This window comes from Anser cygnoides, chromosome 15 (genome assembly GCF_040182565.1).
Source record: "Anser cygnoides isolate HZ-2024a breed goose chromosome 15, Taihu_goose_T2T_genome, whole genome shotgun sequence".
NCBI lineage: Eukaryota > Metazoa > Chordata > Aves > Anseriformes > Anatidae > Anser > Anser cygnoides.
Window position 1 is genome coordinate 16,143,553 of NC_089887.1, and position 23,264 is coordinate 16,166,816.

Sequence of the window (23,264 nt, forward strand, 5' to 3'; positions counted from 1 at the left end):
GTGAGCAGATAATCAGGCCTCGGGACGATGTAAGATAATAAAAACCAAAAAACAACATTATGAGCTAGGAGATGCTGCCGTTTGCTGATACAAAGTTAGTTCTCACTAGAAGCAAGGACAGCATGCAGACAGGAATTGCTTATGAAGTTTCCTATCTCAGTTCTGTTTTACCTAGTCTTTTGGATTCTTTCCTGTTGAAAAGCTTGAATAATCAAGTATAACTTGGCTTTTCTGACTGTGAAAGCCATTTGCTCTTCTTTGAGTAGCTCACTGGAAGAAACAGATCTAGGCAGATATGTTTCAATATTTGTTAAGTGGGGATTCCCATCGCAGTCGCAGACATTGAACCCCAGATGTAGGTGTAAAGCTCAGAAGCAACAGGGATCATTACTGGCAGTGCTTATCACAAGCAAGGTTGTGGGAAAGGCAAATTAAAAGCAATCAAAGAACACACTGCAAACGATACTTGTTTCTCTCCCTTTCATTCAAGTCAAATCTACTGTTTCTCCAACTTTGATATGTTTCCAAAGCCTTTTAGACCCAGAAGCACCAGTCTATTTTCTGCCAAATCAGCCTCATTATTGCAGAAATGGTTTAAGTCTTTATGCAATAATAATCACTCAAACTTTATTGTTCAAACTTATTGTTCAAACCATTAAGAAGAGGAATAAATGTACATAAAAGAGGCATGATGACCATTCACAAGACATGGATTTTTCTCTCTTGAATGAAGTGAACAGTTTATAATTCAAGCAAGGTGAAGACTAATAAATTTTAAAGGCCTCTCCTTATGAGTGCGATAAATCTTACATACCATAAATAGCGATTAGATATTCCATATGCATTGTGGAGAAAAATAATATTTTCATTTTAATATTGTGAATTATGTTCAAACTGATTTGAAGTCATGTGATATAAAATACGTAAGACATGATGAGAAAGAATTTCTAAACCAGATACACATCATGGTTACAGTAGAAAGCAACAGAGGCTATTGACAAACCTACACCTACTTCTAATGAAGAAAGAAACGTTTCACTGCTGTACTGGTAGCCTGCCAATAGCAGTGGTGAATGAGTTCCTTGATTCGAGTTTTGTCACTTTTTACCTTCTCATTGTCTCCCTCATCCCCCTGGAGGTGAGTGAGCAAGCAGCTGGGTGATTTTTGGGTACCTACTGGGGTTAACCCACAACAGTCCTTTTTTTGTCCCCTTGTACTCTGCTCTGATGAGGCCGCGCCTCAAGTACTGTATTCAGTTCTGTGCCCCTCACTACAAGAAGAACATTGAGGCCCTGGAGCATGTCCAGAGAAGGGCAACAAAACTGGTGAAGGGCCTGGAACACAAGTCCTGTGAGGGAACTGGGGGTGTTTAGTCTGGAAAAAAGGAGGCTCAGGGGAGACCTTATTGCTCTCTACAGTTACCTAAAAGGAAGGTGTGGGCAGCTGGAGGTCAGCCTCTTCGTGCAGGTAACTAGTGATAGGACTAGAGGGAATGGACTCGAGTTGTGCCAGGGGAGGTTTAGGTTGGAAATGAGGAGACATTTCTTCTCAGAAAGAGCAGTCAGGCATTGGAACAGGTTGCCCAGGGAGGTGGTGGAGTCACTGTCCCTGCGGGTGTTCAAGGAAAGGTTGGACCTGGCACTTAGTGACATGGTTTAGCGGGTGACATTGGTAGTAGGGTGATGGTTGGACCAGATGATCTTGAAGGTCTTTCCCAACCTTAATGATTCTATGATTCTATATTTACAATCGGATAACTTACACCTTTTTTCCTAACGTAAATCCCTCTTGTTTTGACTTCCTGTCAGCAGCATTTGTGATTTTTTTTAATTTTTTTATTTTTTTTCTGTTTGACTGTAAAACTTCCATTAGCAAAGTTTTGTTCCTGATTTAGGTACTCTCCATTTGTGATTCCATAACCTCCTCCTGGTTAACCTCATCAGATTTTGCTCCCAGAATCTCTCACTACAATTGAAACTGAAGGGTAATTTAAGTTGGCTGAAAGTAATTACATGAGTTAGTCAGAACCTAGTGCTAACAAGCCACTTTGTACAGAAAGTCCTGTGACATCATTAATGACCACAAGCCCTCCAGGTCTCTCAATTTTTACTTTAAAGAGAGCTTTGAGTAGAGCAGCATCTCTGTGAACTATGCTGAAAAACAGGTGATGAAAATACTCTCTAATTTTGTAATTAAAATCATCTTTCTTTGAATCCTTCTTTACTGTTAATTTTTCCAGGAGCACTTGGCTGATCTTACTTTCTCTTTAGCTTGTGAAGCTTCTAGTTGTGTACCTGGGTGCATGTTAAAAAATACAGTTGAACTAAATGATGACAAACTCAATACTATATTCCTAACATTGAAAGTAATATGAAATTAATATTGCATTTATAGCTTTGCACTATGCTTTATCACAGCACTGCAATCAGATCGGCTCCTTGCACTAACTGAGGTATGAAATAAAGATGTTAAAATCTGTTTTTGACTGTATTAGTGAACATTTTACTTTTTCAATCTTTTGCTTTGTTTCAGTTTTGCAGCTCTTTCATCTTCCTCTTACTGACTATGAGATGTGTGTACAGCTATATAACCCACACTAATTACTTAACGCTGCATAGGAAATATAGTAATTCATTCAGCTTTTGTTAGATGTTACTAGTGGGGTGCTTGAAAATATGCAGATATAATCTACTGACTCTTTCACACTCCTTACGCATTCTGTGTTAAATGAATTGTATGTGTTGCCTATATATATAAATGTATTTTGCATTTGGTTATGTCTGCCATTTAAGTAGTAATAGACCGCAGGTAAGAGTATCTCCGGAATTTCCCATCAGCTATCATAACAGTTCATGACTGCCAGCAATTCCTTGATAAATCTCTTGATCAACAGCTGTAATCCCTGTGGGATTATTATTCTCCTCAACTACAGTCATGCTTAGTCACTCCCCATTTTGACCCCATTAAGTCTGTGTTAATGCTGGATTCTATAGGTAGATGTAAACATAAGCTTAGAAGTCCTGGTGAAGTGAAACTGCCACAAGTGTGTGCCATGGAGAAGAACGAGCTGCAAATTTCTGTTATCTGTCTCTCTCATTCACTCCCCATCCCACCCTCCACAAGAAAAAGTTTGTTTAAAATCGAAACCTCAAATGCAGAACAGCACAGGCCAGAAGGAAACACTTTGAAGGTGAACTGAATAGCAGCCAGTAGTGGCAGATGTTTCATAAAGTTTTAGACATCTTAAACTATAGTCCTTCCCCTTGCTGAAAAACCTTGAGTGACAGTTTTGATGGTATTCACACCTACCTTCTTTTGAAGGGGCTGGGATTTCCAAGAAGGCACCTCGTATGTATTTTCTTTGCAATTTGTCCCACGCTGCTACTCTGCTGCTCCCTTTCATGTCAAAATGAGTTACCTATGTGTGATGCAAAGTAAAAGTTAATGGTAATTTTGATCATTATCACACATACTTTAAAATCTCAAAATGTATTTTCATTTTTGAATTTATCTAAAAAGCATTTAAAAAATAACTTTCTTTTCAGTTGTACATTGCATTCACCTCTATGCTGATGCCTCCTCTGCAGTCTATTTTTCCAGTGAATAAAGAAACTAATATGAGATTCTTGCCTGACCGTCTTGTGTTAGAGGAGAGTAAGCACTTTTGCTTCAGTTGTGATTTTCTGTTGTTTTATTTTAGAGCTAAAGTGGGCTTTAGTATCCTCAGAACTAATGGTGAAAGGTTTGGGGGGGAAGTACAAAGCTGAAGACTTTACTAAGCATTCTGTGTGAGAAACACCTTCAAGAAGATATGTAATATATGTAATGTGCTTTTTGACTTTGCAAAACATGTAATAGACTACTACCCTATGGATGAGATCCTGTTCTGATTCTGGTCGGAGAGGAATGTAACTTGGCTTGTGTTTACTGCCTGTGATGAAGCAGTGCAGAAGACAGAAACTTAAGGTTCCCAGTTTAGAAGGGAGAGATAATCTATCACAATAAATTAGGTTACGTGGGTGTATTCCCCATTTAGAGGGTCTGTGGGGGACTTTTCCTGAATGCCTGTTTCTGTGCAACTTGATCAAAATTCACAGAGAATCTAGATCAAATCCTTAATTTCCAAGAACTAGTTTAGGTAAGTTATAATAAATAATAGATGCACTGGCTTTAAAAATTTCTGTGCGCTTATAGCAAGAGATATTTTGTCACTGTACTGTGATAGATTTTCTGGGTGAAAACTGCAGGATATGTTCTATTTTACAAACCAGTTACTTAAGACAATGTCTATTCCATAGGTGACAGCTGCCATTTAAAATTAACTGGCAAAATAAAGACTAAATAATCTTTAAATAAACATTCAGAAGGATTCAGAATTGTCTCCTTTTTTTAACTTGTCTAGTTAAATCATATACTCTCACTCCACAAAATATAATATTAAGACACTTAAAAATGTAGAATAAAAGCCATCAGCTGTAACCCTTTCTCTGTAATCTGTGCTGTAAGCTTCCTCCTACCACAGGCTGTTTAGCAGCCAGCATATCATGAATCCATAGCTCAGGATAGGGCCAACCCTGCACAGCTGTCTAACTTCTACTCAGACTGCTGAGAAAGAGCTGTGAGAAAGTCTGTAAAGAGATCAGAAAGGTAAAAATTACTGGCAGAGATGGGACTGTTGAGACAGAATCAAGGATTCAAGGGAGAAAACATCAGCATACAAAGGAAGATTCGAATGGGGTAAAAATAAAAAAAAAAATAAAAAATGAAGACCAGTCAGTTGAGTTAGAATAGTCAGGAAGAGCTGACCAGATAATCAGGTTGAACCATCAGTGCCATCAGTATCAACTGACCTTGTGGAAGGCAACTTGGCAGCACTGACTGCTTGTCCCAGAGGGCTGTGTGGGGAGGCCGGCCTTTCCTCTCCTGACTGATGGGACAGCCTGTTGGGGCAGCAAAGACCCTTCAGGTGCCTGAGGAAGAATTACGATGCTAATTCTTATTCTAATAGCTCGTTATATACTGTCTAGATTTTGTGTGTCTGCCAGTAAATAATTGCTTTTTTATTACTATTTTATATTGTGTTTCACTTTGAGCCTGTTTGAAGCAGCCTGAACAAATGAAGCCCAGAAGTGAGGAGCAACAGAATGTCTCATCCAAGTTACCTAATTTATTGAAAGCAGAGGAAAGACATTTTTTTCTTTGCCTACATCTTAAATTTTAAAGAAGTTTCTAGTCCAAGTTTCACTTTCAGTGTAAAATACGCCCTTGTGGAAGCTGTTACAAATGTCAACCCTTTAAGGAGCATGAATTTATGGTGGCATTGAATTTTAATGGCACTATAAATGTCTATAGTAATGGTGATATATCTATAGCAATAAATTGCTAGGGAGAAATATAAAAATAAATGTAAGATAAAATATTGTGTATAAAATATGTTTTTACATACTCTTTAATGATTAAAAATCATAGAAAAGTAGAGGTTATAAATCACTGAAAACTGCTATTATATTTTACATGCTGTTTTCCTCATATAACATACAGATATGATTCCTTGGTCAGAAATTGCATTAACTTTAATGAGGACAATCCAGGTGATTTTTTTTTTGTTGACTTGAAAAAAACTAATTGACATTAAGGACACCATGGAAATACTGATATGAATGACCCTCATCACTGAAACTATGCCTGCTGTGAAAGAAACATTTATAAATGGTTAGTAATGCTTCCTGCCCTCCCATCCCCCAGCCAGTTCCCCGTTATTCACTGTATCTCATCTCATTTTGGCTGAAAAGACATGTTCACAGGGTAAAGGTATTTTCAGAACATGGTAAAAGGAAAACTTAAAAAACAAGGAATTTATAGAAATACAGAAGAATATACAGCATTTTCTCTGTGTACATCAAAAGTAGTGCTTGATATAATGAATGATCAGTCTACGCTTCCGTTAATTCATTGTCTTAAAAACCTTTATGTCCTTCATTTATTTTCTTAAAATGGAGGCAGCTGAAAATTATGAGATGGTTCCTTGACAGTCACTGATGTTGACATCAATAAAACATACCAGTCCACGACTATTAATGGAAAAATAAGAAACAAATAGAACTTGTTCAGAGATGAATATTAGTTAGGCAAAGCAAACAACAAGAATCCCAATAAACACATTAGGCTGGGACACGGGGGTGGACAGTAGAAGACTGTCCTAAGAATTCACAGAAGCCCCTGAGATACGGAAACTGACCTGGAAGATTAAACAATGACGCTGTAATTTATGTGCATGCAGAATTTTGATGACTGGATGAAACTGAGTCCATGTATTACATTCATCTCAGACAAGTGGAGATGAAGTAGGAAGAAGCTATAGATATTGGGGTATCAGAATAGTTCCAACAGGGCAAACTGTAAACCATCATGTTTATACACAGTCAGCATGTATACACAAGACAGTGGCTGATATAAGCAGCAAAGACAAAAAGATTATGCATACATCTGATGGAACAAAAGATGCTATAAGGGACTTTCTGAAAACCTACTTGCAAGCTGTTGGTCTAATGTTGGTCTGATCCTCTGCTTCTGGGTATCCCAGCTGTAGCTCCAACCATGCAGCTGTGAATGCATATCTGCATGTGGTCTGTCTGCAGGAATAGGTAAAGTATCGTGTGAGCTGATATCTGCTATTAATAATTAGAGCTTAAAGCCATTAACAGTCTAATCAATAAAAGGTGTCTAAAAACCTCAGATATGACTTGGGTCTCCTCCTGACTCAATCCACTGTCAGGAAAAAAGGAAGTTGCAACAACACAGCACGGCAAGGTGTCTGCCTAGTCTCAGTGAGTGGGCACAGGGCCCTGAAAAATATTTTCAGAACTGCCAGCTCACTTTCATGGAGCAAATCATTATTCAAAAGTGTTGAGAACTGATTTAATTTCATTCTTAAAGAAATAAGGACAGCAGAATTTAAGCAATGCTAAGTGGGTGGGGATTTTTTGTTTGTTTTGTTGTTCTTTTTTGTTTGTTTGTTGTTTAAATCCAGCTTTCTTGATTCTCCCTCTACAAAAAGGGCTCATTGAGACACAGACTTTCAAACAGATTATTAGACGGACAGTCTCACCTAGGAGATCCTGGCTGACCTAAGATGCATAAAGGTACCAATTACACATGCCTGAAGAAAGTAAAAATGAGGTTCAAAGAAAAAGTGTAGCAATGAGCAGGCTTAAGTTTTCTAACAAATCAAGATTTTCTAATTGTCCAGTAAAAGCAAGTTGGGGGCTTATTGAAAAATGTCTGCAACATCGAGTACAAATTACTGTTATTTACACTGCATATTCTTAATTCCTACATTGACATTTGGTATCACATTCTTTCTGAAACCTGATTACATTAGAAAGCATACAGTACATGTAAAACTACATACTCATTTTCCACATCAACCATAATCCCTTTGCCTCTTCTGCCTCTTATTTCTTTTCCATCCTCTGCTGGAAAAGAAACGCAATTGTATCACTTCAAGACTCATGCAACAAAGGCGTGTATTTGGTAAATTTTTGCACTGTGCATTCCATTGTCTTGCACATTATCACTGATGCTCAGGCATACAATGAATATCTACATTACACACAGTCTCTGGGGAAGAGGTGAAGTGAAAAATAAACAAGAAAGGTCACCACTTGCCTGCTTTGCTTTTTGCTACTCAGCTTTCAGCAGACTGGTGTGGCTTCCCTGCTTCCATGAGACACCTTTAAACTCATCATGGGATGTATTCATTATGTAAGAATAGAGCTTACAGAGTCATTTATTTACAATATGGTGCAAAACACCTCTTTTTTTTTTTTTTCCTCACCTTATTTATTTCTAGCTTTGACCATTACTTAAATGTTTTATTTAGTTTCCACTGCATGGGGTCTCTTGTCTTTAAAAAATGTGAACAATGAAAGACGTATTTTCCTAACAGATACTGAAGTTTTAACACTTACACCCCAGTAAGAAGCAATTTTAACTGTTTGCTACAATTTAAAAAAAAAAAATCAAATATTTCTGTCCATCCTGCTCTTTATTGTACTTTACTTTTACATGATAAGGATACAACTTATTAATAACTTAGACTTCATTTTATCAGTATTAGATCAATACATATTCTTATTAAAGAGAAACAAATATCTGGGCATATAGAATATTCCATTAACACACTGCAGATAAGATATATAAATTCCGCTGCTAAAATTGCATCATTTCCATGCTGAGACATGAACTTTCTAACAAAGTTATCACACAAGTGTTTCAAATGTAATAGCTTCTCCTTAAAGTTGATTCTTCCTTCATACATAAGAATCCCACACCAAGACTGCAAGCACTTTCAAAAGTCTCTCTCTGTGCTTGAAGAAAGCTCATGCAAATATAAAATAGTGTTACACTACAGTCATGCTCTTCCTGTTCTTTCCACAAGAAGCAGATGAAAGAGGGAACATGATGATAATATGGAATTATTATTTTTTTTGAGTTCTCTTCCTGACTGTGCTAGGTCTGGACTCTCAGAAGTTTTTAGCCAACCTAATCCCTTGCATTTAGTGTCAACCACACTTTCATTGGATTTCCTTTTCTTTGACATATCGGTATTTCCAAACATACGTACTTCACATAGAGACAAAAAGGGGTTAGCCAAGGAAGATGAAATGATCCAAGGGAGGAAAGTAGAAATGATCTATATGAATGAAATGGACAAGGCATAAGCTGCTATCTTTACATGCTCAAAACAAGTTTAGTATAACATGAAAAACTGAAATTAAAAAAAAAAAACTTTCTACCAGATGCAGTCACTTGGGAGTGCTGAAAATCTTTCTATCCATGATAGCAAAATGAACAAACAAGAACAACAAACAGATAAAAAAAAAAAGAAAAAAGGAGAGAAATGGAGAGAAGTGAAAATCTATCCAAAGTACTATTAATTTTTGCCATAAACAACAACAGATGGAACCTGTGGCTTCACCCAAAATAAATGAGATCACAGGCAAAAGAATATCAACGCTATTGTCAAATGAGTAAGCACGGAGTTTTCCTGAAATTCTAAGTCCTGAAACTGATGCCATCTATGCCTGTGTGTGTCACATGGAAGCAGTCAGTTTAGGCATTTACAGTGATGTACGTGAACCACGATGTAAAACATGTCGATGTAAAACAATGTGCTAAAGTTTCTGACAGACTTTATAGATAAATGGGATAGTCAAATAGTGGGACATGGCCTCTATTAAGTAACTAACTTTATTCTCCTTAGAAAACTACTCTCAGAAAAAGGGAAAAAGGATTTTAGACATGTTTTATGGTTAAGATCTCAACTGCTTAGACCATCATCACAGAGTATTTGGAGCTATACATTCTAGACAGAGAATGTATAGGGGACATTTTTGATTTTTTGGTTTATCTGTTGTTACACGTCATTATGATTTTACTGTTGGCTGTGTTGTTATGGCTGAACACAGACTTACAGCCACGTACAGAGACTGATTGAAGAGGTATCCATAAAAAAGAGTTCACCTACAAGAATCCACAAGGTTTTCATTTTGGGAAACACTTCCAGATAAAAGTTTCCCTTTCACTCTGAATAATGAAAGGAAATGTCTTTCTCATCACTTATGCTACAGACTGAAAATTGATTATCCATAAAGTGACCCATCTGATGGCAGCTATTATAATGTCTCTGGTACTCACATAGCAGAAGATTTCTACAGATGCTTTCCCTAAGATCGTTTATAGAACACCATCTGGTGCTTCGCACAGATCAAGTTTTGCTATTACCAACATTCCACAAGCCCTTGTTTCTCTAAATATAGAAATGTTAGAATTACCCACAGTTATTCATCTATTACACTGAGCTAAATAGTGCTCCCACTGATTTGTGATTTTTTGTTATTGTTTTCTTAAAATGTATTCACAGTATAAATTTCACCATTTCAAGAGACTGTTTGATGATAGCTATACATAGATACTTTTGGACTGCTGCTTTCAGCAGTCTCCGAAATAGAAATTCATAAGTGGCAGTTTGAGAATCAAATTTTTGGAAGAGCACATGACCAAAGCACGTGACCGTAATGAATACTATTTGCAGTTTTGTCACAAACTAGAATGCCCTCTTGGTCAGAAGAAGTCACAGAGACACCAAAACATCAAACTGGAGACAATTTGCCGTGCTCCTTTCTGCAATGTAAACGTAGATGAAGCATCTTGGGCCCAGTGCTCTCAGTTCTGCACTTTTCCTCAGAAAATAATTAAAGAGCAAAGATACACAAAACCATTTCCTAAACCTCTCATTAATATCCCTCAGACATTCTGTGCCACGTAGTGCAGCAGTCAGAAGCACTGTATTATCAAAGCTGATGCAGGCTGGAGAAGATAACACACTCTGCTGATACAAGCCATGGGATTTCTGTCAGCCTGGGGATAGGTAGTGTAGTCAGGGTATTTAGTTGCAGCTAATCCAGACACAGAAGAAATGAATGAAGAGAGAAACTTGGAGAAACTGTAAGACAAGCTGTAAGAGGTACAACTAAAGTAAAAATAGCACAAAAGAAAATGAACAAGTGCTCCACTTTCTAAAGAGAAACCACTATTACCATCACTCCGAGTGAGAACCTGACAGGCACCACACGTACTCGAGCACTGACACGCCACTCCCTGAGGAGGCGACAGGAGTGGAAGTACAATTTAGCACTGAAATGCAAATGCCCAAGGGAAAACCCAGACACATTCATGTGGGGATAATCTACAAAATGGAAAATCTGGAAAGGACAGAGGGCTGCAGCTATCAAAATGCAATCCAGAGGCTTGTAAAAGAGAGCAAGGGCAACAAAATACCTCCTCACCCTTAAGCAGCACTGGCACAGAGGCTGCAACACTGCTAGGCCAGAGGGCATGGCTTTCAGTCGCAAAGACCCCTCTCCACTTTTATGAGAGGATTAAGGGTAAAGGGTAAAAGCTTCAGACTCATTTTATGGCTTTGTTTTGGATGCTGTTGGAGATGCATGCCACAAATACACTTGTCAGCCTCAGTGTACTGACATGAAATACGGGTTAGCACTTTACAGTGAGTCAGATAACCTTTTTATTATGCCCAAGATACTCTAAATGATTTTCTTTACCACCATGAGACTTTTTGCAATGTTCTTCCTGGTTGAAAGCAGCTAAGCTCAAAGAGCTTCCAACAGGCAGGTTTCTCAAGTTGTTCTTTTCTCCTTTGTGTCATGATCAAAACCCGGGAGTTGGCTAACTATATACCTATGAGGAAAGTCAATGCTTAATAATAGTGTTATTATCACAGTGTACAAACCACCCGGGATTATTTGTGATGGCAGTTCAGTGAATTTTAGTCTGATTAGTGATTCAATTACAGCGAAGAAATGTTTTTTGAAATTACTCATAGCTGAATACTATTATTCCCATTTTATTCTTTAAAAGTATTCTAAGTGAATTTAGTCTGATGTACTAAAGAATACATTACTGCCACAGTACAATGATCTGCTTTAGATTTTTTTCAACATTGATTTTAAAAAGTCAATTTATGTATTCTCTTTAGGCTGGTAAAGACTTCTCTTCAGCTCTAAAATAACAATCTGCAGCTACATGGTAAATAAGATTCAAATCTTATCTGGCATTTTAGCGCTAGGACTAACATAGCATGAATGTTACCACCAGGATGTGACTGGGGGTGGAATGACGGACGCAGGCCATGTGCCCATGAAGCTCAGGGAATGATGCAGGGTGCGACTGACTGCAGCCGTTGCAAAAAATCTTTGCCTCTACACAAAGGTGGCAAGAGGGTGGCCTTTGTTTTACGCAAGCGTGTATGTCAGTTGAGTGAGTCAGCAGAGTAAATTAACTGGTGGTGTAAATGTTTTGACCTGAGTTCATTACGAGTGTGAATGTCTTCCAGAGTTAACCAGACCCGCATGCAAGAGCAAATACATGCCTCAGCCCAACACAGACTATAAAAACTGAACAACTAGCAACAGAATTTTGAAGAGAGCAACAGGATTGAACAGGCTTAACCATCTGTTCCTCCCTGGCAATCAGGCTTGTCCGTGATCGTGATGGTGAGCAAACAGAACAGGAATGGGAATCACATTCACTTTTCTAAATCAAAAAGCTGCATAGTATAAAATATCTTCCAAAAAGTAAATTTGGTATTAAACATGACACCCTCCACACGGAATATCTAAAAGAACCCGCTCTGAATGCATAGGATGCTGTCCCAGGGTACCACAATTTCCTTGTTAACCTTTACCTGCAAGAACAACCTGAGTAGTCACTCAAGAAGAAACAGCTAAGGGACTAACAGCTTCAAAATCACACAAGTAAGGAAAGGTTATATTGTACCAGCCTCTGGCCAACCTAGATACAAGACTCACAAGGGCCTACCATGGCATTTTGCCTGAACAACAAACTAATTTCAGCTATGATTTGAGACGGTTAAAGGCCTTATTGCAGTGGAAAAGGAGATTAATTACAGCTCCGTGACTTCTAATAAGCACTCAGTTCTAGCAGTATTAGCTCTCCCACTCCCTCAGTATTCCTCAGAAGTTACCATAAAGCCCTATATCTATTTTGGGGGGTTTCCACCTTGAAAAAAAAAAAAAAAAAAGAATAATTTAAGAAAGTTCTCACTTCGGATTAATGAAAATCATGGTGGTTTAATCTATAACTACAAGCATTACTGAGTAAGTTGAATCACGGTCTTCTCAGTCCTGCTCTGTGTGTGTGTGTGTGTGTGTGTGTGAAGACAATTTGAAAAGAAAACCTTTAATACAGGGTATATGAAAAAAGTAAAAAACAGAGTCCTAGTACTTATATTAATGAAAAAAAGGTTACACGTGGGTTCCTTTTTTATTTTAATAAACGTCCTGCAGTAGGTCCTTATATTTCAGCTGAAATTGCAGCCCACCTGTGTCTGGCACTGCATGTTTTATGGGATCCAGATAGACATGAATGAGAATAGATTTTCTGATTCCTAAACAAGTTATCTCCTTTCTGGACGATGGCATTTGCTGGAGTTTCTAGTACCATCACCTAACAATTGTTACTGCACGAAAGTTAAGAATCACGCAAGCCACAAAAGACGAAGCAGTAAATAGAAATATACAATCAAAATCAAAACACCTGAATGAGAGAATGTGCTAATACGTTTTAAAGGAAGACAAGGAAGTAGAAATATCCGGTGATTAAAAAGAACAGTGTGAGAGGTATGATTGGAAAAAACACACTGGTATTACTTAAAACATTTACAGCTGCCTGGAGGAATCAAAAAGTTAGAGATGACCCCAGTGGGACATACATAATGAAATATTTTTTTTTAATTTTTTGAAATCTGGAGACGCTTGTGGCAGGTCTGCAACACTGCACTCCTACTCATTGAACTATACTATATAGTAAAACTAATAAAATAAATAAATAAATAAAGGAAATTAAAATGCAATTAAAAAACTAAGATCTACAGGTTTTAGTTATCATTTCACACCAATTTACCAGTATACTAAAATGTCTGTAATTATTATATACATGCATCTCAAATTTCCCCACTGCAATACATACAGCAGGGTGTTACACAGCCCAGTCTTAATTGAAGAGTCTGCAAACCTACTCAGGTGTTTATATACCATATGTCCAGGAGTGATGTGAATGAGGGGACACCGAGCCCCTCTCCTAAACATCCATTTCCAAAAGAACAATCCATCCAACCCCGTGTCCCACCTCTGACAGTTTCTGGTAACCAGTTCCAAAGTCAAACACTTCAGTAGGCTTTTACTGGTTAAGCCTAATTAAAGTAAATGTTTCCTTTTTCCCGTTATCAGGGATTAGTTAATAACTTGATTCTTAAGAGTTATTGAAATTTTTGAAGGTCTCGGTCATTCACATGTTGACATTAAAATCTGGTAATTCTGGCAGCTGTATGAAGCCGGACAAACAGCACTCCCTCAAGCAAAGCTACAAGGAAGAGCTGTCAGTCCTTTGCTGACGTTATCAACCTCAAGAGCTGACCTAGCACCTGCTGGTACATTTATCACAACATCCTTTCCACTTTTCTGGTGATTCCCTGAGTTACCCAGTGTCTGTGCAAAGCCTGTTGTCATAATGAACTGCAAGACTGATGCATTCCTTTCTGTAAGAACAAGGAGATAATTTATAAGCTACTGACTCATTTCAGTTATCTAAAAATTCCTTCTAGCAGTGTGATTGAATTATATATTCTAAAACCTCGAATCTCAGAGTAAATTCAGCTTTGTTTGGAATACGTTCCCTTCAAAATTATTTCCCAGATGAGACAACAGCAGATCCAAAATGTCTTTTTAAAGCACCTTTTCACTTTTACAAAAACAAGACACCAAGAAACCCACTAAACAAACAAAAGAAACAATTAGTGGATTCTACCAAAATGTATTTGCTGAGTATCCAGTCCTGAATAGTATTTGCACTGCTTGTGGGTGGTTTTGTTTTTGTTTTTTAAATATTGTTACAAATGCTTCAGCAGGAATAAAGACTATGATTATCAAAATACAAAACCAAAAACTTAAGTGTATGTCAGCTGGAAAACACTGAAGTTTGTAATACAATTTAGATTAGAATCTTCATTTAATCGTGTTTAATCATGTGACTGTTTATCTGAAAATTAGTGGGATATTGCTAGTATGATTAATTATCATAAAATCCATCAGCCCTGGAATGTTTCATTTTAAAGTGTGAGCATTTAAAGTTTTTCATTTCCTGCCACAAATAATAGCTTGGTATTCAATAGTGAACTATGTATGACCCTGAACAGCTTCAAAGTCAAGCTACAGATGGTGCCCCTTGACTTGCTTACACAAGAGACAAAGTCTAAGGTTGGCTTGCATAAATTAGCAGCACATTTAGGATCCCTCCCAGCCAGGCTCCAATTTGTTTCCTGCAAATGTACCTGAATGATTTAAGTTACTGTAAAATGGTATCCTTAAATACCAAGACACCAGTTTGCAGGCTTGTCTTTACAGACAGCGGTGTACTTTTCTCAGTTTACAGAGTGCTACCGAAAAATAATCTATCCGAAATTAGGCACCTTCACCCAGATTCCTAAACTGAAACTGAGTGAGCCACACTTTCTATTCTTTAAATTTACAGGTTTGTTTTTATAATCTATTATTTAAAAAAAAAAAAAAAGTAACTTTTAAAATTTTCCTTAAAATAAAATACTAGAATTTAAATTTTATGTATGCATCTTTCTCATTCTTGGCAGACTAGGCTGTCCCTACACACCTCTCTTCACTCACAGAATCTCTTCACAAAATAAATGGTTGCTCTTTAAATAACAGTGATGATGAGAATAAAATAGCATTTTTTAGCCAGTCTTCAGCAGTCAGAGCTGGCTTTGATCCTTTACACATTTAACTATCTTTGATTTTTTTGTCTCTAACTGACAGATTCTAAATTTAAGCACGGCAACAAAACAGAATAGTTAAGATTTCCATCTAACAAAGCAATGGATTCTTCTGATTTTTCTGGTAATACTCTTCTTTATTCAGACAGAAAGTAAAATTCATATCCATACAGCTTCTCTCAATGCTAGTCCTGTCCCTACTGACACCTGAGCCTTTGAAAAGGCCTCCTTGGGTACTGCCCAGACAAAAAAATGATCACAGCCAAGTCCTCCGGACAGCCTGCACTTTCCATCAGTAGACCCTAACATCACCTTACCTAATGTAACTCCTGGGTACAAAGGTTTGGTTGTATCCAATAGGTGACAATGGAACAAAATAATCCATCATGGATATTGATCAGTTCTATTCTTACTCCAGCTATTGCACTTTCCTTTCCAGAGATGGATTTCCAGAGAAACGTGATATCAAAAATTCAGAGGAACACTTCGATCTGACATAAAGGAGATGACAGACAGGAATGAAAACACAAATGGAAGGATAAAGTAGAAGGAAAAAAGAAAATAAAAAGTAGGAAGACAAGATACCAAAGCCCATCAGTCTTCCTACAAACAGCCTCATCTTGAGTAATAATTATGACTAAGACTTTTGCAAGGTCATATCTTTGCCTAACGTACTACCAAGAAAGCATTAAGGAACAGTCAATTTCCAATAATCCTGCACTTTCCTTGATTGTTTCATCTTATTTACCCACTTTGAAAGATAATATCCAGATGAGACTAAAGCACAGATGTGTCCTAACAGCCATGAGAAAACGGGAACATGGAAAGTGTGTGTCCGAAAGAAAACAAAATGTGTCATTGTAGCAGCCCTCTGATATAACAGGATTTCTAGATTCCAGATAGAAAACCAATACACCAAAACCACAAACTCTACTAGGATTTAAGAAATGGGAATAAGACTTAAATGGAATTTGCATACTTAAACCTCGAGATGCAGACTTTTAACTTAAAAGTCCTACCTAAAGAGAAAACCAGCCAACTAAACAAGCACACCACCACCAACAACAAAAATCAACTAATCAATTAATGAACAAAGGAAAAAAAACGTTATTATCTATTTTTTTCTACGATTCTCCATGCCTGGAGAACAGTTCTGCTTTGTTTTTTGCTTCTTAGTGCTAAAAAGATTGTGGTCTATCCCAAACCTAACTTATCGTGATCCGCAATCTGTGTTTCCTATGTTGTTATCTGCTTTCTCAAAAGAATGTTCACAGGGATTTTCCAGCTTGCCATGGCCTAATCCTGGCAACTGTGATACCTGTTCTCAGTTTGAGCATCTCAACTAGACCACGCCACCTTATTATGCCAGGCCATTAAGTTGTCTGGAACCCAATCAAGACATAAGGTGCTATAAAAGACAGAGTCAAAAGAGATTTTCAGTCTTCCCTGGAAGCTGAAGGCATTCCTGGTGCTTCCACAGTCTCTCTTACAGCCCGTCATCCATGCATGCAGTCCTTCTCAGTAAGAACAGAAATACCGAGCCTCATTATTCACATTATCAGAACTGTTACTAAACTACGGAATAAAATTGATAATCCCCGGTTTTGATGCCTAGTTCCAGAAGACATGATCACCACAGCTTTGGAAAGAGGAATGTGCCTCCTGTTAACTAGATACTAAAATCAGTTCAGCAAAAAAGGGCTGTGATTCACAGCCAGGTAAAATGCCAGGACCTATCTCTCACATTGCAGTGCTAACTTTTCTAAATAGGAACTGAATGCCCTGTACTTCATAAAACGATGGTTTGAGTCTCTCCTTTAGGCAGCAGATGCATAAAAACACCTTCACTGGCTAATTTATTTTGCTCAAGCTTAGCCTCTTTGAGGCTTTTAGTCTACATGACCTTGCCCCGGTCACACACTACTTTTGCTCACAGCAAGAACTAAAGGCTGACACCATAGAAACCCAAATCTCAGGCTGAAACCATGGCAACGGGAGCATCTTCCTTCAGGCATACGCGAGGTATGGAACACAATTTCAAAATATTCAAATTGAAATAAATCGCTCTCAAGCATTTCAATTTTCTAACACTGATTCCTTCAAATTATTACAACCTAGATTCTCAAGATGGCCTCTGGTTCATGTGAGAACTTCTCAGGGTAAACTCCTAAAAATAGGTGACCAGTTACCTTGATGCATCAAAGAAGAATGGGTAGTTCGAGAACTGTCTCCAAATTCCTTTGAAACAGCAGTACACAAGGGTTTCCTTCAGTCCAGCTGTTCTTAAAAGCCTTTTCTGTGAGTTTCTCCCCTAATGCAGAAAGAATACAGAAAGTACTACCAGTCACACAGCCTAACCAAAATGAAGAAAACATCAGAAGAAAAAGCCTTTTTCCACTGACCAGCTCCTTTCAGTTTCTTTAATCTTCAGGTTATTTTGTAGCAATAACAAGTGCAAAATTATCGGACAGAAATGTGATGTTTTTCCTTTAAGTGACCAGTAATGCAGGAAAAAAAAAAAAAAAAAGAAAATGTAGCCTTACTCTTCAAGCTTTTCTACAGGCCGTATGGCAATTCGAATACACAGACCATTTATATGAATTTAAGTGGTTCGTTAAATATTACGGAAGAAACTTTTTTAATCAGTAGTTTCTTTATATAGAATGCAATAAGAGTTTTCCGTAACTTAATGCCAGATTGATTTAAAAGGTTTTTAATTGCCTGAGTTGCACTGAATATTACAGAACAGCTTGCCAGTAGGAAATGTCTTTTCCTAACGATAGCTGGTATACACTTTTAAGTAAGAGAGTTTCTTAAAAATCTCTAATGTAACTGTCAATATTTTATTATTCACATAGATGTCCATTTTTTTTTGTGAATCATTAATTTATTAACATCAAACTTCTGAGAAGTAGCAACACGTTAATTACGCATTGCATAGCATTGCTCTTAATCAGTCACGGCCTTTCATCTGATGAATGTCCTTGACTTCTTATATTGTTAGAAAGGGGAAACAGAAGCACAACACTTAATTTTATGCCATTCATTTAAAAAGTACTTCTCCATTCTTTCTCTTAACTGTTTGGTACTAAATAAGGAATTAAGGTATCTCTAGTTCAGCTGCCCTCGTCCTTATGGGTGACTTCAGCTCCCCAGATACCAGCTGGGAATACCACGCAGCCAGCACAAACAGGTCCAGGGAATTCCTCAGTACCATTGAAGTGAACTTCTTGGTACAGGTACTAAGGGAGCTGACTAAGAAAGGTGGCCTCCTAGACCAGAGAGCGTCTCATGGGTGATCGGTGGCTGCCTTGGCCATGGTGACCATGAAGCAGTTGAGTTTAAAATCTATGGTGATGGGAGAAAAGCTGCCAGCAAATCTTCAGCAAATCTTCAACCGTGGATATGGGGAGATAAGATATATATACATGCTCTAAAAACATTAATAAAATATACCTAGACTGTGACCTAGAGCTTCAGCAGTACATATCCAAACGACAGGTCAAGCTGCAGAAAAGCTCTTATGCAGAGGAACTCATTGTTATGGATATCACAAAGGATTCTTCTCAGTTGAAATATGATTTTCAAAAATGTTTCTTCTGAGCTTTACATGATTATCCCTACTCCAAAGAACTCCTGCAATTTGACCACATTTAACAGACCTGCCAGCACTACTCTAGTCAACAACAGGAAATTACTGGAACTGCTTTATTCACCTTGCACCACACACTCCTGTCTACACTGCAATCTGACTCCATCGACAGCATGTCCTGGGAAGCTCGTAACATTAGCCAGCATTCATGATGCCTTCTGCTGGGATCAAGATGCTGAAACAGTATACAAATACATTGTGACCTATATATACAGACCTATTAGTGGATAAAAACCTTCCCTCCCTCCAGTTTTGGAATGACATTGTTATATGCATTTGAGCTCTTTTAAGATCAAATTCACCTGCTGGTGAACACGAAACAAACCTGATGAATCTCTGGCAAATAAGGTGTTTCAAGTAAAAATGAAAAGAAGTTGCAATTCTGACAGATAAGCTCTTTTGCTCAAGCTTTGAAGCTGCTATTATGGTTGGAAAAGCAGTTATACAAACAGCTCAGAAATTCACCTTGCTCTACTGCCCATCCAATATCTTATTTCTCTGATGGTTTCGCATTTCAATGTAATCATATTCCCAGTAAAAATGGAACAGTGCAGGAATGGAAGACTTGACACAAGTTATTCAGTTCAAAATATATGAAACAGTATTAAACCTGGCCATATGGTTTTTCAGGAGGGGGAAGGGAATGTCTACTTGACTAAATTTAAAATATATTTCATGTGAAATTTTGATTTTATAGAACATATCCTTGCTGATCCCTTTGCTACTTCCTTCTGTAGTAAACATGAACTGGTGGAAACATAAGGCTTATTTGAAATCCTAAAAAGTAATTAAAGCTGAGACAGCCCAGAAAAAAAGTTCAGAAGTAAAAGTGGTTCACTAGTGGTTCCTCTGTGCCTAAGGGAAGTTTTAATGAAAAGTCACAAGAGAATAATCCGCAAGAAACAAAAATGAGATGGCTGCTGTTAATTTGCCTAGGTCTCAAACAGATAAACAGTAAATATTCAACAACACAAATTGCTGTGATTTTGTTCATTTTAACACTTACTGGAAAATCTGTTCCCTTGCCTTCTTCCTCCTGAGTGTTCCTTGGCAATACAACAGCATTGTTTGCCCAAATATGGGGCTGATCTTTGTTTGTTTTCTATAGCATACACCGAGCATTGAGTCCAGTATTACATATTTTCACCAGACTGTCTGTTCCTTTGGAGCGAGGAAGGATTCCAAAGTTCACAGACCACAAGAATCTGTGGAAGAGCTCTGAAGTAATGCAGGTAAGGAAATCCCTTTTCCTAAGGCAGGCGAGGATTCCCACTTTTTGCTCTCTCCACTTTCTACAATTGTCTTCACGAGCCAACTGAAAGGGACCCCCTACGTGGGATGACCAAGTTTTCTTGTCTGTTGGATAAAATGGACAGGCTTACACTGTCCGTGCTCCTGATCTAAGCCCTAAGCTTGCAGTTATAATACAGAATACAGGTTTAACAGTGAACATCCCTCTGCCCACCACAGATGTCAGTCTCAAGTGCAGAAATAAGTGTTATCTCTTCTGCTCTTAGCCTGCTAGAGCCCTGCTAGATGTTAGATCAAGGAACCTGGGATATAGCTTTCATTTTAAGAACCTGTGGATACAGAATTACCAAAGCTACATTAATTTGCTGACCAGATGAGTGACTGACATGTAGTTCATTTCTTTCATGCCAAGGGCAGATTTCATCATAGGTGAAGAGTGACCAGTTACATTTGTTCCAAAGTCATCTTACCCCAAAGTCATCCCAACCAGACTGCCATCACAGAGAAAAATCGAGTAAAACCACCCCTTTTTCTTTTCAGATCAGATTTTAGTGCCTTTTCTGCATTCATGACAAAGAAAATCATGCCTATTTTGGGTTTTCTTCTCATCATACAAGTAAAAAAAATTATACTCCCATTTATCTACATCCACAGTCATTTTGAATTTTAACAGGAGGGCAACTACACTTATAATTAAGACATTTCCAGACAAAATGAGCAGAAAATCAGTTCCTCCTACAGTGAATGTTGAATTGTGCTATTATCCTACACTCAGCAGGTGCCAATTTTCTACAAAATCATGAAGTGTCATAATTATAAGCAGAATTACTTGTTAAAGTTTAAGAATCAGACAAATAGCAAATGGGAATGTTGATTATCCAACAAATGTAGGGAAAAAAAGTAAAAATATCTGTGTCTGATGAAACTAGTATATTATTTATGTTCTAAGGGGCAAGATGTATTTCTTTAAAATGTAGTGGTTGCTTTAGAATTTCTAAAGACTATTATTTCAAGTGTTTCTTGAGTTACCTATTTAAGCGCTTTTCCCCTGAAATGTTTACAGATACTGTCATTAAATCTTGTGGCATTGAAAAACAAAGAGATGCTACATCCACTTACGCTGCGTGATAGCTATGATTTGAAAAACCTGAGAGAAAAGTGAAGAGGCAGTGTCCAAACTTTTCTATTTATCTTGTAAGGTTTTTTTCTTACCACAGTACAATAAGACATCTTTCATTTGGAAGCCCTGATTCCAAAACTACCTGTATGGGTGAAACTGGTATACTCAGCTGAAAATATTGAAAATAAGGTGAGTATGACTGAGCTAAAGCCTTGCTCCTGCTTCTTTCGCGTTGTAAACATTGTCTCATGATTCTCCCACTATATTTAGCATTGTATGTGCAGTCCCAGGCTCCACAATATAAAATTTATTTACCATGAGTGTGTCAGACACTGGAACGGGCTTCCTAGTGAGGCATTTGATGCCCCAATCCTGTTGGTGCTCAAGAGGCATTTGGATAATGCCCTCAGTAACGTACTTTAACTCTTGGTTAGCCCTGAAGTGGTCAGGCAGTTGGACTCAATCTTTGTAGGCCCCTTCCAACTGAACAGTTCTATCCTGTCCTGTCCTGTCCTGTCCTATCCTATCCTACCCTATCCTATCCTACCCTATTCTATTCTACCCTATTCTATTCTACCCTATTCTATTCTATTCTATTCTATTCTATTCTATTCTATTCTATTCTATTCTATTCTATTCTATTCTATTCTATTCTATTCTATTCTAAACTACAAGCTTCCTGAGACATGAGGGAGTAAATGTGAAGATAATCAGAAATGGAAATATTTTTTTCTTTCCTAATGACGTTAGTAATCGTTTTATTACTATTCATTCAACACCCAAAAGAAACGAATAAATACAAATTAGAAGTGGTATCGTCTGAGTCACCACTCCATGGACACAGAAAAATGCCACAGGCCTACAGCAGTTGAAGCTTGCAAGAATGCTCTACTGCCTAACTCATTACAGTGCCCTACTCTGCACCTTTACCTTCCACAGCCAGGTCCAGTGGAGCTCCATTTTACCATTTGTTTTGGTTGTTCCCACTATTCCTACCAGAAAGAAAAAAAAAAATTCCCCATATATTTCCAGTCTCAGCTGACTTCTGTCCAGACCATACTGTGTTACATACTCACAGACAGTGAAGACAGGCAAGATCCTAGTTTCTACTTGATTTTTTTGTTATCCTCAAATTCCATTGCATTTAGTCCTACTAAGTTTCATTTCTTTTGTACTGTTTATAGGTGATATTAATGTAGTCTATGTCCCTTCTTCTGAAAAAAAAATGCATTTCCCTAGCATTAACTAAAAAAAAAATCAGGTCCTAGAAAACAACACTCTTGCAAAAATCACACTGCATATAACACTCTAATCCACTACTCTGCTTTGTGAAGCCAATGATCATTAGGCACTGACAACCTTTACACTGCTTAGCCCTGGTAATTATTTATCACCATCAGTTTAATGCAGGACGTAGCATGTTGTCACAGACCAAAATCTTACCCATGAAATGAAGATTTTGACAGAATGACATTTTGGACATTTTTTCTTCTACAGAGAAAATCTGTATAAAGACCGCAAGTGTTGGAAGTTGCAAAAGAAGAAAAAAATGCAAATCATCTACAGGATTTTAACCACCCTCTGTCAAAGTAAACATAAAGATAGTTACAGAAATAAGTTTTAAGCCATATCGAAGCCTAATGCTATTTACAGGCACAAAAAAATGTCATAGTGGAGCAGATCAGCAGTTCACTCACCCACTTCTGCTGCAGACTGTCAGATGCTCTCAGAGAACTCTGCAAGAACAGCTTTTTGGATGGATACCCCCCTGTGTGCTTAATTACGGACTATCATGCCCACTGAGGAAGTCTTATTTCTAAACTCTAAAAGAAAGAAACTGTTTAATCCTCTA

At 37.7% G+C, this 23,264-nt stretch overlaps 1 long non-coding RNA gene across 1 annotated transcript; it reads right to left on the minus strand.

The window, feature by feature from the left end:
• Positions 1-2,369: 2,369 nt before the first annotated feature.
• On the minus strand, positions 2,370-17,727 carry LOC125182352 (uncharacterized). The gene is made up of 3 exons (XR_007161908.2): positions 17,579-17,727; positions 6,532-6,633; positions 2,370-3,419 (listed from the first exon to the last, which is right to left on the minus strand). It is a non-coding gene; the product is annotated as an uncharacterized lncRNA (long non-coding RNA).
• Between the last annotated feature and the right edge of the window lie 5,537 nt (positions 17,728-23,264).